The sequence below is a fragment of the Rhinolophus sinicus genome, linkage group LG07, assembly GCF_036562045.2.
Source record: "Rhinolophus sinicus isolate RSC01 linkage group LG07, ASM3656204v1, whole genome shotgun sequence".
Taxonomy (NCBI): Eukaryota; Metazoa; Chordata; class Mammalia; order Chiroptera; family Rhinolophidae; genus Rhinolophus; species Rhinolophus sinicus.
This window is the reverse complement of record NC_133757.1, coordinates 4,541,738-4,560,728: the sequence shown is the minus strand read 5'-3', so window position 1 is coordinate 4,560,728 and position 18,991 is coordinate 4,541,738. Positions and strand designations below refer to the sequence as shown.

The 18,991-nt window shown below is 50.3% G+C and overlaps 1 protein-coding gene across 3 annotated transcripts in view; it reads right to left on the bottom strand.

Moving 5' to 3' along the window:
- The window catches only part of LG07H10orf90 (linkage group 07 C10orf90 homolog), a 190,261-nt gene that overhangs the window by 147,542 nt on the left and 23,728 nt on the right, over window positions 1-18,991 (bottom strand). The gene's annotated exons all lie outside the window — the stretch shown is intronic.

Here is an 18,991-nt window from a genome sequence, read left to right as displayed (position 1 = left end):
GCAGAATTGCTGAGAAGACTGGGAACATGGCAGGAACTGAGTGGGCTCCTGAGAACTAAGCAATGGAGAGAGTCAGGAATGGTTTTATGGCCAGATGCACAGTCGGGATAAAAACAGTGAGCGATATGACCTATAATTATTTCTTTTCTCCTTGTTACTCATTCCAGGGTCAAAGTTCTAGAAAAGAGCATCCAGTGGGTCACCTTTAGGCTATATGCTAATGTGTGGAGTAGGAAGAGGAAGGGTCTGGCAGGAAGTCTGCCTCGGGACCACGTTTGCTTCCATGGTGGGGAACAGGTATCCATATTTATCCCCAACAAGGCTGGCCACAGTGAGTTAAAGATACCCCAGAAAAGAATTGGCATGCTGGTAGAAATAGAAAGGGACTCTCGGCAGCCAAAGCTGGGCAAATACCACCCTGCCTTTCCCTCAAGGAGACGTCAGTGCTTATTATTACATTGCAAGTCAAGGATGAGACAAGTCTAGTGGCCCAAAGGCCATGCCCATGCGGGGAGCTGCAGGAGTTCTGAGGAAGGTGTCGGATGGGACCATAGAATCCCCCCTACTCTTCCTCATTGGGAATAGATTCTATCTAAGCACACACTGGTCTGTCCTTCCCCCCGGGGCCTCGGGGCCCGGCCTTCTGGAATAGCCATTCAGTAAATGTCCCCAGAGCATCACTTCCTAGTGTATGTCCACGTGATGCTTCTCCTGTGGGACGCCGGTCATGCGAAGGTCATGCAGGCTGCAGAAATGGCCCAACTATGCCCATTGGCATGTGGCAGGCTCGAAGGGCCCCCAGCAAAGGAAAGGCTCATCTCAGTAACCCAGTGTTTCCCAAACTGACTTGACCAAGCGACATTTTTATAAAATGCAATCGTATTTAGCATCCTGCTTCACTGGTGACCAGTGGGACATCTTTCAGAAAACTTGACCCAGAAAAGCATGTTGTTTCAGGGGGTATGCCCTCTGCCACCTGGCTCCTATCTGATTGGTTCCCACGTACCCTGAGAAAGAAGAGAAATTCAGAGGATGGAAGTGTGGGGAAGCAGCGCCCGATAAAGACGACACGTGTGCTGTTTGTGACGGCTGACTGGTTGGGACAGTTCCTTACTTTCTCTAAAGGCATCACAGACCCAAAATGAAGGAGCGAGGGGGCAACGTCGAAGTTAACTGCGGGACTGAAATTCACTCGCTTCTTTTCTTTACACTGTTCACCAGTATTTTTATTGCAACCTTAAGTTCCTTCAGCCAATGGATTTGAGGTGGGAGACTTTCCACGGAATGCTGGATTCCTTCTCAAAACGTGCGAAGAAGCCCTCAGACCCCTTTCTTTTCCTGCAAAATAACCCACTCTCCTCTGAACTAAAGCCAGGTGATCGTGGAAAGTGGGCCGTTACCTCCAGCTCACTGTCCACCCCCGTTCGCCCAGGCCCGTCCTGCACTTCTGCTGTCCTACAGAGACCACGTGTCCCCAGAGCCCACAGGTGTTCTGGTGAGCAGAGATGACAAGAGGTCACCTGGCCGGCTGAACTGCTGACTGCAGCAGCTTCGAATAAGCTTGGGGAGTGGATGTTCAGATCAGCTCTGGCACTGATGAGCCTCCCGCCCTGCTTACCATGTGAGAGGCTCATCGCCATGACAATAAAATTCTACACTGGCTTTAGATGTGTTCTTCCGACTAAAGAAAGGATTACTGGATCTTGATGTCACCGTAAAATGGATCCATAGGGAGAAATAATGATTGGTCCTTGAACGTTGTGCTGCTCTGTTCAAAGTGCTCAGAGGTGCCTTGAGAAGAGACACTGAGTCCCAGGGATCAATAAACCGAGCGATATCAGCGCCCCGACTGCAGGCTTCCTGGGTAGACGGGTGCTGGCAATCAAAGACGCGGGTTAACTTTCAAGCCACTTCACTAGGAGCACATAACCTTGATTTCCAAGTGAAAGCGTAACTGTCCTTGGGGTTGTCAACACTTGTGACTCTTGTCTCACTGTCTGCAAGGACATTTCCATCTGCACCTACCTCAGCTGCCCTAACAAAAGTCAGCCTGCTAAACCGAAATGAAGCTCAGTGAAGCCAGGTGGGCCCTGGAAGCGAAGTGATTTTTTTTATGATGGGGGTAAACTGGTTATTTTCATTTCTAAGGAACGGTTCCGATTTATCATGCCTCATGGATGCTTAGGAGAACCTGGTCGTGGTCCACGTGGGTAAAAAGCAACGATAGCATCTGATGACTGGAAGTGACACCTACAGGGAAACTGGCAGAAAGCAACTCTCCTCCTGGTCTCTATGGGCTTCGTGCCTCCAGTCCTGAGGCCAGACTGAACCTCCAGAGGTTTGGTCGTTTGGAGGTTTAAACGCAGAAGGGGCCGCCTGGGGTAGAGGGAGATACACTGTTAGAGAAACTATTAGATCACTTACAGCTCATGTCTGGCTTGGGCAGGTCCAGGTAAGGAGGGGTTGGCTGTGCTAAGGCCATGCATTGTCATGGCTCTTGGCTCCCAGCACAAAGAAAACCCAGATCCCAGCTGCTTGGCAGAGTACGTTTTCATGGTAATGTGAATATATCTGACTTATTTCTGAATATGCTGGGCCAGTTTTCTATGAATAAGAGCCTAGCTTGTTCTCCTTATCAAAATTAGCAGACGTCTCTTGGAAAACCACATGGAATTATACCCAATCCAAAAAGCGTACGTGTCTTGTTATCACGAAGATGTGCTTCTCAGCGTGGTGTGCAAACTCCTTCAACTGGCAGCTCGGAGGCCTGGCTTCTCACTCAACCTGGTTGGGTCACTCCTCTGTCTTGCGACTTGGTTTTCTTATTGGTCACTTTCTTGGGGTCTACAAATGTCCATCTGTTGTGGTGAATTCAAAATGTCAAGGTCTGTGTCTTATTTACGTGTGTATTTTCAGGGCCTTTCTCAAAGTTGGCACCCATTAGATGTTCAATAGATAGACAGGTGGGTGGGCAGGTGGGTAGGTGGGTGAATGGATGAAAGGTTAGGTGAATAAATGGAAGGAAAGGAGGGAAGGAAGGAAGGAAGGAAGGAAGGAAGGAAGGAAGGAAGGAAGGAAGGAAGGAAGGAAGGAAGGAAGGAAAGGATTGGATGCTATGTTAGTCACCATTTCATGGGTTTCTTGTTTGTAGAGAATCCCAGCACAGTCAGCCCTCTGAGTTTCGACTGTCAGTGGGTACAAGCCATGACACTGAGCCAATGGGCAGGGTGCTTATCTTACTAGAGATCAGTATCCAAGGTGAGTGTCATGGGCTCATACCTCTCAGCACTGAGAACAGTTCAATAATAAATAATTTGGGGCTGACTTTACCGAGTGACAGTTCTGAATACTTAGCAGTCAGCCCTCCTGAGTTGAGTGTCTCCGTGGCCACAGAGCATCACTTCGCTGTCCTTCATTGTCTCTGAAGCTTCTCCAACAGCAGGCTTCCCTAGGACCCGCCACCCACTCTGCACTTTCCTCACAGGCGGGAGCGCAACTTGCGAGCCCAGTTCATTATGTTATGGAAGGGCTAGAATGTGACAGTCCTGTCTCTTCCAGACACCGGGCTGCTTCCGTGGGTCCCCCAACTGCACAGGTGGCAGTACTCATCGTTTGCTGTTTGCTCTACCCTATGGCTCACTCCGGTCTCTGAAGAGACTTCGGAATGGCCCTTGTGTGAAGAGCTGGGGTCTACACAGGATGCCTGTGACACTGCCAATGCGGAGATTAAGATTCCAGACACAAGCCTGTGTTCCATACAGTGACATCCTCCAGGGATTGGAAGGCAGAGGCAGCCTTCAGATGTGGCATTTAGGGCCCTAACTGCTCATGAATAATGACGGCGGGTGTCTGCAGCATTAATTTGCCATCACTGACCTCTTCCTGCATTAATTGTGGACAGTGACAACTTATGATGACAGCTTCTCAAATGCTAATTCCGTCCTTTTGCTGAGAGAACGAGCAGCCCAGCTTATCCTATCGAACAGAGCGAGAGGCAGAGCCCTCCAGCAATGATCTCTGATGAGCAATGTGTGATGCACACACTCTAATGAGGGGAAACATCTGGCCAGAGACCATCCTCAGCACCCTAGGATAAGACCCCTGCTTCGTGCACAGCACATCTCAATTATCGAGGAAAGCCTGTGCGGAGACAAATGGCAGGTGTTAAAAGTGAGTGCAGGAGACGCAGCTTCCAGCTGCCCGGCAGCTGTAGGCATCTGAGGGATGTATTCTTTATACCACGGCTTGAGATGGGGAAAGTTCTCCAAGTAATTCTGAATTCCACATATTAAAAATGTGAGTTCAACTTATCAGAAAAACTGATGCTCACAGACACGCGAAGCCATTTGGAGACAAACGGATGGATACGTGTTAGGACGCTGCATGGCCTGTGTTTATTCCATGTGGAGATGACATCCTTCCCCGTCAGAAAAGCCACATACTTCGTATTCAGTGCAGACGGAGCCGCCAACCCTGCAAAGCTCTGTCCGGGGCCAGGCTCCGTGTGGTTTGGTGAACGCCAGCTGCAAGGAGAGGTGTGGGGGGAGGGCATCTCAGACCCCAAAGACTGTCTGGGAACCTCATTGCTAGAGAGCCTGCCTTTTGCATTCACCAACTTCTCTTTTAACTTGCAAATAGTCCTCAGTTTTCGTTTACATGAACTATATGACAGTGTTCATCTTTCTTTGCTCTTAAAATATAGATAACAAAAATAGCAACCATTTATGTGTGCCCTACGCATGAGGCACGGTGCCCACGTGACCTTGTTTAATCCTCTCGAGGACCTATAACGCAGGGGCTATCATTTAATCCCAAGAAAACAGGTGAGAGAGCGTAAATCACCTAGCCCACCTACGGCTGGCCTTGGTGACGGAGAATGTCATCTGCAGAGCCTGCCGTGTGCTGAGTTACAAAGGCGCAGGCGGTCACCCTGTCAGTGGGCTCGTGCGGTTGGTGATGGGAGGCAAAGGAGGAGGGAGAGGTGACTGCCTGGGAGGAGATGGCACAGGCAGTGTTTGGGACAGCAGCAGGGGGCCTGGGGTTCGGGGATGGTGTCAGCAGTGGGAGGAAGGACACGGATGGGGACGAAGAAGAGAAGGAGGAAGGACAGAGCCTGTCCTCAAGCCCATCTCACAGGCCTGTGAGTGCCAGGCTAGTCAGCAGTCCCTGTGAGTGACCCCTGGCTCTGCAGCCACACAAGCACCTGGTGACACTGGGCAAAAGGCAGCTGCTTCAGGGCAGCCCAGCCAGGGTTCAAACCTGATGCCAAGTGGTCCTGAGACGTGGGCACTAAACCTCCACGTGTCCATTTCTTTACTTCTAAACGGATCGAGAGGATTAGTGAAGACGCTCCGTGGGATGTCACACTCATGCCTCCGTTCCCTTGCCACCCACCTCCGATCCTTGAGCAAACCTTTGGACTCTGTTTCCACACATATCTGAGTGCAGCCAGTTCTCTGAGGCCCTAGTCACCACTCTCTTCCCTTCCGACAGCTGCTGCTGGCCGTGAACTTGCCTCTCCCTGCGTTCACTCCTGTGCCCCATCATTCATACCATCAAGGGGGGGGGGCAGTGTGAAGCAGAGGCTGCGGAAGCTCCGGACCCCTCTTCCAGGTCCCCAGCAGGATCCTGAGCTTTTCTATTCTGTTTCATAAACAAAGTTGCCCAAATGATACAGGCTTCACGTCTCCCAACCGTCGAGTCGCCCCTGCAGGCAATGGTCTTCTCATGAAGCAAAGCGGGTCCCGTAGCTTCCTCCTTTCAAACCCGTTGGTTGCTTCCATGTTATACAGAAAACCCATTAGCACAGCCCTCCAGACGCTGCCTGATGCATCACCCCTCCACCTCTCCAACCACCTCCCCCTTCCTCAGCACGAAGGAGCCACACTGGTTTTCCTTTTAGCTCCTGGCACATGCCAGGCTCTTCCTTTGCACATCCTGTATCCTCTGCCTGAAACACCCCACCTGGCTCCTGGTACGGCAAGTTCCCTTTAAACCTGCCTCATCTGCAACAGGGGCCCTCATGTTTCTCTCTCTCATCTCCCTGTTGCAGTAATTTTGCTTATTTGTCTGTTCACTTGATTTTTGCTCATCCTGAATCTCTAGAATACAAATTTCAGGACGGCTGGTTCCGTCGTTGTCCAGTTCACCGTTCCTGGCACATAGCACGTGCTCAGTGAAAGAGGAGCCACCACTCTGATTTCCCCAGCCTCTGTCTTCCAGGCCTTTGGGATCTCTGAACTTCCTTGGTGGCGGGGACTGGAACAGAGAATGACCCAAATCAATGGCGTACACGTAAATCCTGGGGCCCAAGGAGCACATGCATAAACAGAAGCATGGAGACGATGAAACTGTCACAACGGAACCGCAGGGCAGCCTCCTCCGCAGGTCAAGGACGAAGCCACCGCAGAAGCGGCCAGAGCAGATGACGCAGGCATCAGGGGGGAACTGACGCGGTCCTCGCTTGTGTAGCCCTGGGTGCCCCAGCATAACTGGAACACAGTGGCCCCAGGGAGCAGAACCTCAAGTCAGATAAACTGGCAAAATTCATGTGAAAGCGATGACATTGGAATCTGCAAGAGTGACCTTAAAGAGACGCCACGTCTCCCAGACTCCAAACCCCGAGATCCCTCAGTCAAATGACTAACTGGACTCAGAGTAGATGTGTATGAGCTTTAGGTGCTGCCTTTCCAAGGCCCCTTATGTTGTCTCGCATCCACTGAACAGCTATTCATTGGGTTCTGGACATTGCGCCAGGCCCTGGGGCTGTGGTGATGCATGTGACACCTGTGGTCAGTGAGTTCAGGCTCTGCCGGTGGACGGCCAGATCCACTGGGCACGCACTGTGTGCCAGGCACAGGTGCCCAAGCACGTAACATGCCCAGTGCATTCACCCCACAGCAGAACGTGGGGCAGAAACTGTGACCTGAATCTTAGGGATGAGCAATTCACCAACCCTTTACGTTACTGGACTTTTCAGACTCTCCATATTTTTACCTATCAAATGGGAATAACTGAACCTTCCTCATGGAACGGTTGTGAAAACTGCACAAACCCACGTCCACGCCCAGCAAACTGCAGGTGTGGAGTGGCCGGCAGGGGACAGCCGCAGACCTGATTCTCCACGCCCCCCACACCACCCTTTTCAATGGGCTTTGCGGCTCCTTCTATCAACAGGTGGGTCGATTTTTCTGCCTCCAGATTCTGAGTTCTGCTGTTTGACTTGCCTGGGCTTGAAGACAAGTCTGTACTCCCGTTTTCTGCTCTTGCCCCCTGCCTGCACCCCGACAGCATTCCCAGGCTGGCCTGCTCGAGTGGACCATCACGCCAGCTGACAGCCTGCCGACCCCAAACACATGAGCAGGCCCAGACGAGACCAGCCCAGCAGCCAAAATCGCCAACTGCAGTCTCGAGAGCTAAGAAGACAGATGTGTGTTGTTCTCTGACTCTCTGAGTCTTGGGGGTAGTGTGCTTTGGGGTGTCATCATGGTGGTAGATACCTGGTTCTCATTACTGTTGTTCACACCTTAGCCCCCTCTGGGTCCACCAACAAAACAGCACTTCTGGATCATTGTGGAGCCTGGTGTGACTCTGGTGTCTGCTGCCACCAGCCTGATGCGTCCCCTGCCACCGCCAGACACTTGACGCAGCCCTGCTAGCGCGGGTGTGGTGTCCAGGCTCCACCGGCATTTTCCAACATCCCTCCGCTAACTTCTCAGGGACTCAGGAGGTGGGGATTTTGCTGATAGGCAAGACATGTTGTAATGTTGTAGAAGAGGACGTGGAACATTCCAGGGCCAGGAGAGTCCTCAGAGAAGGTACAGCGGTGTCTGCCTGAGATCACACAGCACAGAGCAAGGAGGTCACCAGCCACCTGCTGAAGTACTTAGAATCACAGGTCTAATCCATCCGTGGGTGGCCAAGCACAGGCAAAGTCGGCCATCGCAGGGCTCATGGCCAGGAAGGTTGTCCGCTCCGCAGTCAGCTGTGGGGAGAGTGCCGCTTGTCCGGCACAAAGCTCAGGGCAGAGAAGAAGGCAGGCAGGGGATGGGCCCAGCACGGTGACCAACTGTGTGTCGATAATGAGGGGAGAGCAGCCTAGCTTCCCGGTCTGGCAGACCTGGAGTGAACCACATGTCATCTGACAGGTGGCCCTCCAGTCTGCATGCTCCCCCCCCCTCACCTCTTTCTCCTTCCCCTAGCATGCAGCTCAAGCAGGGTGTTTCAGAAAAGAATATAAACTGTAAGCACTTGTATTTTCGGGTGGGGGGTTGATATCATGCAATGCTGATTTAAAAATCAACGATTAGGAACAGTCACTAGTCAGTAGTAAAATGCACACCAAAACCGCAATGAGCTATCCTCTCACATCTGTTAGGATGGCTCTTATCAAAAAACTGGAGCGGGCAGAGGTGTGGAGAAATTGGAACGCTTGCACACTGTTGGTAAGAATGTAAAATGGTCCATGAAAAGCAGTGTGGAGATTCCTCAAAAATTACAAATAGAACCACCAAGTGACCCAGCAATCCCTCTTCTGGGTGTTTATCTAAGCACTGAAATCAGGATCTTGAGGAGATGTCTGCACCCCCATGTTCTCTGTGGCATTAGTCACAGTAGCCAAGATGTGGAAACGCCCTAAATGTACATGAACAGAAGAACGGATAGAGAAGAGGTGGTTTACATATACAATGGAAGACCGTTTAGCCCGAAAAAGAAGGAAATCCCACAACATGCGACACCAGGGATGCACCTTGAGGATGCCTTGCTGAGTGAAATTCACCAAGTCACAAAGACCAGCACCGCACGATGGCACTCACGTGAGGTATCTATTAGGTTGGTGCAAAAGTAACTGCGATTTTTGCAATTTTTTTAACCTTGTAAACCGCAATTACTTTTGCACCAACCAATAGAATGGTGAAAGCCATTGACTCAAAGACTGGAATGGTGACGAGCAGGGGCTGCAGGGGGGGGGGAGAACTTACTAAGCCACGGGCACAAAGCTTCAGTTAAATAAGATGAAGAAGCTCTAGAGACCTGCTGTCCAACACTGTGCCCACAGAGAACGAGAGTGTGTGGTACACTTGAAAGTCCGTTAAGGGGGTAGGTCCCATATTGAGCATTCTTACCACAATCAAATACAAATTTTTAAATGGGTAGGATTAGTGTTTTCTATCTATTATAGCTACTTCTCAGAACAACAATGCAAGATAGGTGTTATGCCCCCTTTACAGATGGAAGAACTGAGTCTCACAGACGTCAATGAAGGTACCCAGTGCCGAAGAATGAACAGTGGAAGAGCTGGGATCTGCCAAAGCTTCCCAGTTTCATCCCAGAATACTGACTCAGACCTTGCGTCCAAGAGTATGGACATTCTCCTTGGATCCAAATTTTAATTGATGCCCAGGGCAGTGGACGCTCAGAACCCACGTTCCCAACCTCATCAGGAGTGCAGCTTTCTGGAAGAGAAGTCCCTGACCCCCAGCACTGCCTGTCATCAAACTGTCCGGGGGCCGGGCTTGGCCAACCCCCCACCCCAGTGTTGAATCCCCTCACAGGTTGTCTCCGAAGTACCATCAAAAGAACAAATCAAACTTAAGCACACGCAAGGCGATGGAGAAAGCCGTGTTTGGGGTTGAGTAAGTAGCTGGAGTCTGGCCAGGGCCGGTGTGCCACGAGCGGAAGGTCATTCAAGTGGAGCCATTAATGCCAGTGGAAGGGAAAAGTAAAAGCACACTCCTTCCTTCCACACTCTTGCTTCCTCCCAACTTCCGGTTAAAACTCGGGATGCATTTCCACCACTTCTCCCTCCACTGGGCCGTGGGAACCGGCCCTCCGCTCCTGAGATCCTGCAGCATTGGCTCAGAGCGAAGGCCCTAAAATCCTAAGTCATGAGACCCCCTAAAGTAAGCGAGAGTCAGGAACTTGAGTGCAGGTCAAGAGGAGGCCGGGACGGCTCTGGGTGGCCGTGGACTGCCCACGGCGATCACCTGCCCGTTCCACGGGGCTGCAGATGAATTCTGTGAGAAAGCGATCCATTTTTATTCAAATGGGCTGCGCTCTGGTTCCACTCAGTCCTGTGGAGGGGTTTTCAAATCACTCCCCGGACACACCTGGACTCCTGCAACTCCGGGGGTGGGGGTCCTCCTGGGCGCCCTGTTCTGCCAGAGCACCTCTGGTTTTACCTGGTCCACAAATTGGTTTCCCATAAGAGTCCATGTTAAGAAAGAGTTCCATTTAAAAATAACACACATTGCTTTAAGGGAACTCTGCCCTCTGTGGTCAAGGTAGTTTGTGAAAAACAGAAACTTCACAGAAAAAGTTCTTAAATCCAATTCAGGAACTTTCTCCTTAGCGTGGAGGTCAGACAGTGGCCTTGTCAAATGCCAGCCTAAGGGGAGAATGTTTCGGAAGGTTTTATAAACACAAGGTCTCCTCAGGTGCCCCAGGGAGGCATGTGACATGAGCCATGTGACATGAGCCAAGGCCCTTTAAAGAACAGTGGCACATTTGAAAGAGAAGCCAGCTCTCACCTGTCTCTGCTGGAACTTGGTTTTCACCAGGACACAGGACGTCTTTGCCCTCCTTTGGAATCTGGAAAGGGGCACTGGCCCTACTTTTCCTTCTTGGCCCTCTCATGGTCGCTGTGTGCTCTCTCTCCACCAGACACGGGCCTTCTTGTCTACTGCATCTCACCACTGAGCTAAGGCCATGCTGTCAGCATGCCACCACACCCAGAGGGAGAGAAAGAGACCTCAGAAAGCAAGCTTAGGGGATACTTCGCTCAGACGAAGCTGCTTTACAAGAATGAGCTTAAGGCCAACACTGGTGTTTTTACCAAGATGTAAAGGAGGCGATGAGGTTGCCGTTTGGCTCTGTTGGGGACTGGCTTTGCCCGGGGTCCTCGTCCCCTCCAGTTCAGTTATACCACAGCGGCCAGACCAGCACACCTTTTGTGCTGGGAAACTGGACACTGAGATGATCATTACATTACATAACACAATAAGCTTCAAACACACATTTAATTCCATGTGTCACTTTCAATTTGGGCTGCTTTTGTTTATACACTCTTCTACAAAATATCTTCTTTAGATGGCCAGCTGGGTGCAAAAGCTATTTAAAAAAAAAATACCACTTTCGCTCTTAACCAAGCCTATCCTCTCCATGCCTAATTAACAATATTTCACCAAAATGAGCAGCGCTCTGCACAGCAGGGCCCACAGGCATTTGGGAAGGCGTCTTCTACTCGCCCTTCCCCAGGAATACACAAGGAGTGTGTGACTTTCAACAATTATCTGTGTTATTTTTCTCTTATGGGGCTCTTGACACACAACTCACAATTAATAAGGACGTCGAAACCAATGCATATCTTTAAAGCAGCCTAAAATCACACCAATAATAATGTATAATCCCAAATCAGACGTGTTCCCAGGCTGGGACTAGTGGCTCTGGGGCCAGGTGACACCGGGAGAGAGGGTGACGATGTCAGAGGAAGGAGACTGAAAGACCGAGGTTAGAAGGGAGGTCGGATCAATTCAGAGCAGTAGGAGAGAGAGCAGAAAGGGAGATACACACCACGTCTCTCAGTGCGTCATCGGGAAGTCCTTTTGATGTCATGGAGATGTGCCGATCTCCCTGTCCCCACGGCTATCCAGGCTCCAGCAGTGACAGCTCCTTTCTCTCCCCAGCCCGGTCATTTCCCCAGCGGTGTGTATGGACCACTAAGGCCCGGTACAGGGCTGGCAAGCACAGTGCAAGCTTCTGTGCAGCGTATGATCTGACGGGGTAGCAGATATTCATCAAAGGGGGGAAAATGTGACATGACGGTGACAAGTACAACAACGGAGAAGGTGGACCCAGCTGCCGGAGGTGGATTGGTCTTGAGATCAGGGATGCTTTCCCAGGACACATGGGTGAGGGCCTATTGGGTGACTCAAGATTGCTTAGGGGGAAGGGAACAGGCTGGCGGCACAGCCCAAGCAAAGGGATCAGCTTGTACGGGGTTCCCAGAGCAGGAGGCACCTGGACAGCAGGTGTGGAGCGGAGAGGCAGAGGGAGGTAGCGAGAGCTCAGAAACCAATGCCCCAGGCCGTTCAGACCACAGTGAGAAGGGTCTTCCCTCTCACAGCAACTGAAAGGCACAGAAGGGTTTTCAGTAGGGGGTGGCATGGCCTACGCTTCTCCTTCTGGCTGAGGCTGGAGAGCAGACAGGGAAAGCAGAGACGATTGTAATAGTCCAGGCCAACATAGCAGCAGGGATGGAGAAGAAAGGGTGGGCCCCAGAGATGGCTAGGAGGTAAATCAGCGGGACGTGGTCATGGATTAGACATGGCACAGTTGGAGCAGCTGAAAGACCCCTAGGTTTCCAGCTTGGCCAACCAAATGGAGGGCAGTGCCATACCTCAGACGGGTCCGCGATTCTGAGCTTTGAGAGATGGCGGGGTCTCATTGGTCCTCCTGTCCACCTTGTGTAGAACTCGGCTTTCTGCCTAGCTGGGGAGTGAGTTCCTGACATGTACCTGATTCCTGCACCTGATGCTGGGACCTCAGGTGATCTGGGCAGGACCCATCCTGTGTGAGACCCAGTCACACCTCTCTCTACATGTGGCCCCACCCGCATTCCCTGGCACCAAGATGCACATCCTGCATCTCAGGACACTGTGTTCTCGAGCTGCATGTCCCTGACACTGCCACCCTCATGCCCATGTGGTGTCCACACCTGGTTCTCACCACACTCTCTGAGCTCAGGCCAAGGTCCCCCTCTGTCCTCCCGGCCCCAACAGGGCGCTGACCCGCAGGTGTCAGCACGTCTCATTCCGCCTGCTCTCTCCATGCCAGGTCCTCGTGTAGATTAGAATCCCAAAGTGTGTGCTGCCTTGACATCTGCAGGGCTTCCTCTGGCCAAACCACAAACACCCCTTCCAACTCTGGTCCCACAGATTACATCCCCCTAGCCACATGACCTTGCTCTCGTGGGGACCACAAGTGGCTCCTACTTATCCGCGTTCCCTGCCAGCCCATGGACTTCCTCAAACAAGCCAATCACATCCTCCAGCAGGAGCCGGGAGGCGCCCCACCTTCCTGATAATGAGACCCAGTGGCCCTCAGGTCCACGCCGGCGTCTGATTTCCTCAGAGTGGAATGAGGTCCCTTTGTCCCTCAGTACACAGGAGGCAGTGACTGAGCTTTCGTGGCTCTGAGAGGAAGCAGTTCAACCTGGCTGGATGCATTTCTTGAGGATACAAAGCTACACAGACTGGGAAAACTTCAGCTGAGCTCTCTGCTCATTATTTTCCCCATTATTTTAAAAATTAGATTATGTGCCAGGTGATGGGCAAAGACGAAGCTAGAGGCAGAAACTTGTACGGTGGGGACAGTTGCTTATTGCCCTGTTTCTGGGTGATTCCAGCAAAGCTGATGCCAAAGACCTGGAATTCTGCACTAAATAGGATTCTGGAGGGACTTGGAATTAATGGTCATTCATTAGAGAGCGAGCAGGGACTACCGCCCTGTGACAAAGGCCACTCGGTCTTTTTTCTTTCCAGTATTGCCCTATACAAGTAGGCACAACAGACCCAAACATGCCAGAAGGCAGGAACGAGGGTCGTCCTTCTCTGGTGAGCAGAGTAGTCAGGCTGCTTCCCCTGCTCCCCGCTGGCACAGCAGGTTGGGCGCTGGGCAGGGCAAGCACCGAGCAGACTCCACATGAACCACGGGTGAAAGCCTGCTGCTCACCACAAGCAGCTGAGTATAGGGCAGGAAGCGCTTGCAAGAATCCTGGAAAACCCTGAAGGCAGAGCTGCCCTGACAGGCTCTCGAATGCTGTCACATGACCCAGTTCCCCGCCTGCTCTGGGGCTTTCCTGGGAAGGGCCTGTGAGAACCCCGAATGCAGAACCGGCTCCTCTGTACTAACAATGCTGGTCAATCTAGTGCATACTTTCTATGCGCCAGTCTCTGACCTTGGGGACACAGGGATGAGTGAGACAAGGTCCCTGCTCTGGGAGCCTATGCTGGAAGGGCAATGCTGGAAGGGCCATGACTGTGGAACAATCCTGAAGCACCAGAGGTGGGGCAGGTTGCATCGGGGAAGGCGTGTGACAATGGGAAGGACTGTCACAACAGAAAGATACAGAAGCAGCTCCCTGAAGACTCCACTGGCAAGTGTAGAGTCAGATGGGAATGGCACCAGACGCCAGGGAGCTTAGACTTTGCCCTCTGACCTCTGATGTGATATTTGACCAGAGAAGTTGCATTGATTAAAGATACTCTTATACACTGTTCGATACATACATTTTCCACATTGGGGCGGGGGGGTTGTCTTTGAGTAGGAGGCAGACGGCGCGCAATGTGATCAAAACGGACGCTGTGTAACAAAGGATCCACATGCTTCAACGTCACCAACGGGGGCCCAAGTGAAAACCAAGTACAAACAGGTAAATGTACTGTCTCTTCCATACCTTGTTCATAGAGAAACTACAATTACAAATGACTTTGTGGAGACAGAGAGCAGTTTCCAGGCTCTCGGCCTCACATGGAAAGGTGCTGGCTCAGGTAGTAGATGGCCATCAGCTGTGACTAGTTGGCCATTGGCTGTTACCGGTTAGCCATTGGCCACTGATATAACTGCCGTGGCTGAGCTAGCAAGGTGTGGCAGAGTGTGGATTGCGAATTGCAGTTAGCAAGTGAGGTGGGTTGGCAGAGACAAGTGGATGGCAGGTTGCGGATCGTGTGGCTCCTGCTTCCTGTGTCTCCAACCCAGCTGCCAGAGAAACTATAATGGTATGACTCCCTATCTATGGCTTCGTGGGTGTTCCTTTTTGGCCTCACCATATCCTGGGTTCTTATGTGGGGAGCTGGACTAGAGACCCCAGAAGAGACCCGCCTGACACCCTGCATGACAGACTTCTTCCGGAAGAGAAAAGAAATACAACTCACATCAGGGTCTGAGTGGGTTTTAAGGGATAATGGGATAATCGTCCTGGAAGCACGGTCAGGGCGTGTGTTTTATTGAGGCACTAACGGTTTGACTGGAAATTAATGAAACTTAAACTATGGTTATCCAGGTAGCAAATCACTGCTCTTGTAAAAGCTGGAATAAAGGAACAATTATTCTGAAGTCGTAAGTGAAATATAATTACCTCATCCCACTCATCAATCAAGGACCTACTCTTTAAAAACTGCCAGTTGTAAAGGTCGGGCTTAATGGATTAGGAGGGGGCCAATTCCATGCTGCCCCACCTTCCTTCCGTTGCCAAGTGACTTAGTAATTAAAAATTCCAAGTGATCTTCATCAATTCCCCTTACATGCATTTCCCATAACTGATTTCCCCAGAAATGGCTTAACCAGGCACCTGACTCTCCTCCGCGTTGCTAAATCCTTAGCTCGAGTAGTCTCACCTGCAGGCAGGTAACTCAGCGATGGGACAAGAGTAAATGGAATCTTTTTATAACATGCAGGATGGAAATTTGAAAGCGACTTCCTACCGTTCACTGATTGGGAAAACAGATGTGAGTTTGGGCAGAAACAGTCACCCTCCCTACACTTTTTTCTCCCTTAGTGATCAGATCCTATTAATCACAGTAAACCGACATGTTACACAGGCCAACCGATTTCACAGGTCTTGCCAAGAGGACAATTTTACCATAAGCAATCGCTTCCCCGCCCTTCTAAGTCCTGGAATAAGGCAGTGAATAGTTGCATTGTGCAAAAGAAGGAAGCCAAGTGGAAATCCAGAGACGATTTCACTTCAGATTTCCTGTGTGAGCACTCTGAACCCTGTTTGGACCAAACGCCCCACTGGTGTAGCTTCTGCAACAGAAGCTGCACCCAGGCCACTGAATTTTAGAGCAGCCATAACCACCATTGTCTAAGAGTGAAACGAGACCTGAGGAAATGGAAACACTTGCCCAAATTAGGGGCAAAGCCAACACTGGCACTAAATACAACTCGTAAAACAAACGCAGATGCCAGGTCTGTGGTCCCCAGGACGGCGTCCTGTTTCCTACCGTGCACGTAGGCTACTTAGGTCCTGTAGCCCCGCTCTCTTCCCAACTCGCATATCCTCTTCGGCACTAATCGCAGCTGTTCTCCTGGCTTCTCATATCACCCACCTGTCAGAGGTGAGCGCAGAAAGCCTATAACCCCGACCCGTCTCCAGAGCTCAGCAGCAAACGGCCCACTGGGTGAGGTGGTCTCTCACACAGAGTCCAAGCTCCCCAAATTCAGGATCCTCTCAGCAGCACCACCCCTTCACCTCAGAAGCATCCTGGGTCCTGAACCCCCCTACCTTGTTAACGCTAGCTCTAATCTCCCAGAAACACCTTCTTTTTTCTTATTATTTTTCAGTTACAGTTGACATTCAATATTATATTAGTTTCAGGTGTATAGCACAATAGTTAGGCATTTATGTAACTTACAAAGTGATCCCCCACCCAGCACCACACATGGTTATTACAACATTATTGACTGTATTCCCTGTGCTCTACTTTACGTCCCGGGACTATTTTGTCATGACTAGTTTGTACCTTGTAATCCCTTCACCTTTTTCACGCCAAACATCTTTAACATCTATTCCAACTGCCTGTAATTTAGTCATTTCCCAGTGCTGCAAGGGTTCTAGCCCCCCCCGCCCCCCGCCCCTGCCCTAGTCTAAATCTACCATCTCCCCTGCTTGGACCACAAGGAACATGGATCAGATCACATATTCCAGCAACTAAAAAACATTTCATGGGTCCTCACTGCCTACTCAATACAGACTAGAAATAAATAAATAAGGTTACTTTACTCCGGCTCAACATGCTCTCAGAGCTTTCTAACAGTTCCCGCTGTGTGAGCGCGTCAGGAGCCACCTTCAAAGGGTGTGTCCCGTCCTTGGGACTTACCATGTGGTCAGCCGTCCCTGAAGAGGCCGCCCCACTCCTGCGTGGCAACGAGAAGGGGGGCTTTCAGACATCAGGCACCAGGAAGAAACCAACAAAATGACAGCTATGGCCCCTCCCAAACTGGAGATTCCCAGGGCAGACTTATGCCTTGGGGACATCTGCCTGGCCCAGGCCCACGGACGCCTTCTTCTGGGACAATCGCCCCACTAGCCAGGCACCCACCAGGCCGGATCCTCTGAGCCATGTTCTGATACCTGACCTTGCCGCCTGCCCTGAGATGACTGAATGAGGACGGAACCTGAAGAGGTTCACCGCGAGTGAGTGGCCCGGCTGTTTGAGTATTTTACCGCATATGGACCTTGGTAAAAAACGTTGAAAAAAGTTTGGACACCCCTGCTCTAAAATGTTCTTCCATAACCAGAACTTGGGAAATATAGATTTAGAAAAAAGAGAAACAAGAAAGAGAGAGAGTCAGACAGACAGAGAGCTACAGGGGGGAGGGAGAAAGGGGCCAGCAGGTATGTGTCTCCCTCCTCACACAGGTTGGTCGGGCACAGGCCCTGCGGCCCTGACCATTAACCTCTGGCCTCGAGCTGGCATGAACTTGGATTCCAAGTCATTAAACTGCTAAGTGAGCTGTGAGCAGGGGTGCACTTACTGCGTAAGTACCCAATTAGGGCCACTTTGAGCAGAGCTAGTTCTCCCAAGAAGAGAACCAAGGAGTCCGCATCTAGGTCACCCAGGGCAAACTGTTCTCAGAGTCCCCTCTGAGTGTTCTGAGGAAAACATGCCTTTCTTCTCAACGTCCCCAAACTTCCTGGGGTGCAGGTGGACAGACGTGCTTCGTGGGCCAGTCATTCATGCCACCAGACGCGTCTGTCAGTGGATTCACATTCTTACCACAGGCAATTTCTGGGCTAAGTGTTTAAAGGATCCAAACTAAACATCAGCCACTATTAACTTTCACTGCATTAATTGATTCCAAGTTTGTTCTCCAAAATGTGTTAAAAATCCACAGAAAATAATTACAGTATTTATATGTTAAGTAAATACAGTTAAGGTGCTATACTTTATTAAAATAAATGATTACTTGAAAGTATAAAAATTTCCTATTGTTAGTCATTCTTGAAAAAACACAAAAATACAGAAAAATGTACATCTGCTTTCCTAACTTTCCTTTCTGGAACACTGAGTTCGTGGGGTAAAGTCGAACACTGCACTCAGTGGCATGGAAATATCATTTGACTATAGATGAACGTCGCAGCGAAAGTGTTAAAGCATAAGCTATAAACCATCTTTGAGGCTCCAGAAAGGATTGACTATGAAAGTTTCTTTCAGATGCTATTTTTGTCTTTAGTTGACTGTGTCAGTTATGGAAAGGAATTCAGGTCCCTGATGGCTTTGATATAAGCAGGTGGTACAGGGTAATGAAAAGGAAACTATAAATGTGTATAATCACATACATACATATATACGTACTTATATACACCGATTCCTCTGCCACATTTACAAATTAAAATTAAACTGAAGATTAAAAAATAAAACTTGCTACATGAAAACATTCTTTTAAAATTTAGTTTTGCTAGAGTCTCTAAGTATATTCTATCAACCCAGGAAACTTATTACCAGCAGAATAAGTACCATCAGAAATTTTGACCTAAATTCATATCATTTCTCTCATGAAAAGGAGAAGAGCTTGTTTCCACACTATGTTAACAAACTTCATAAGTTATGAACTGTAAACATCTCACCTCGTGTCTTTTACAGGTTAGTGGCTGTGAACGGCAGCTTCATACACATGATGTATGGATGCACAGACACCAGGCCGAGACGTAAATTGCACCGGCCCCATCCTGGGAAGATGCCATGTTTGGCCGGTTCCTCATTCCTGGTAGACCCCGCCCCCGACTGCCCTAACCGGGAACACACAGCAGCCTGCCACCCTTATCTTGGGTTCCCAAGGCGCTCGCTACCTGAGGCAAATGATATTTCCTTTGCATTGTTAGCTTTTTCAGAGACTGCCAGCCTAACCGCCTGTGTGTTTAGAAATTCAAATCAGCTTCAAAACTTGTCGAGCCACTGAGCTATCTCTCATGGTTGGGGCACACTCG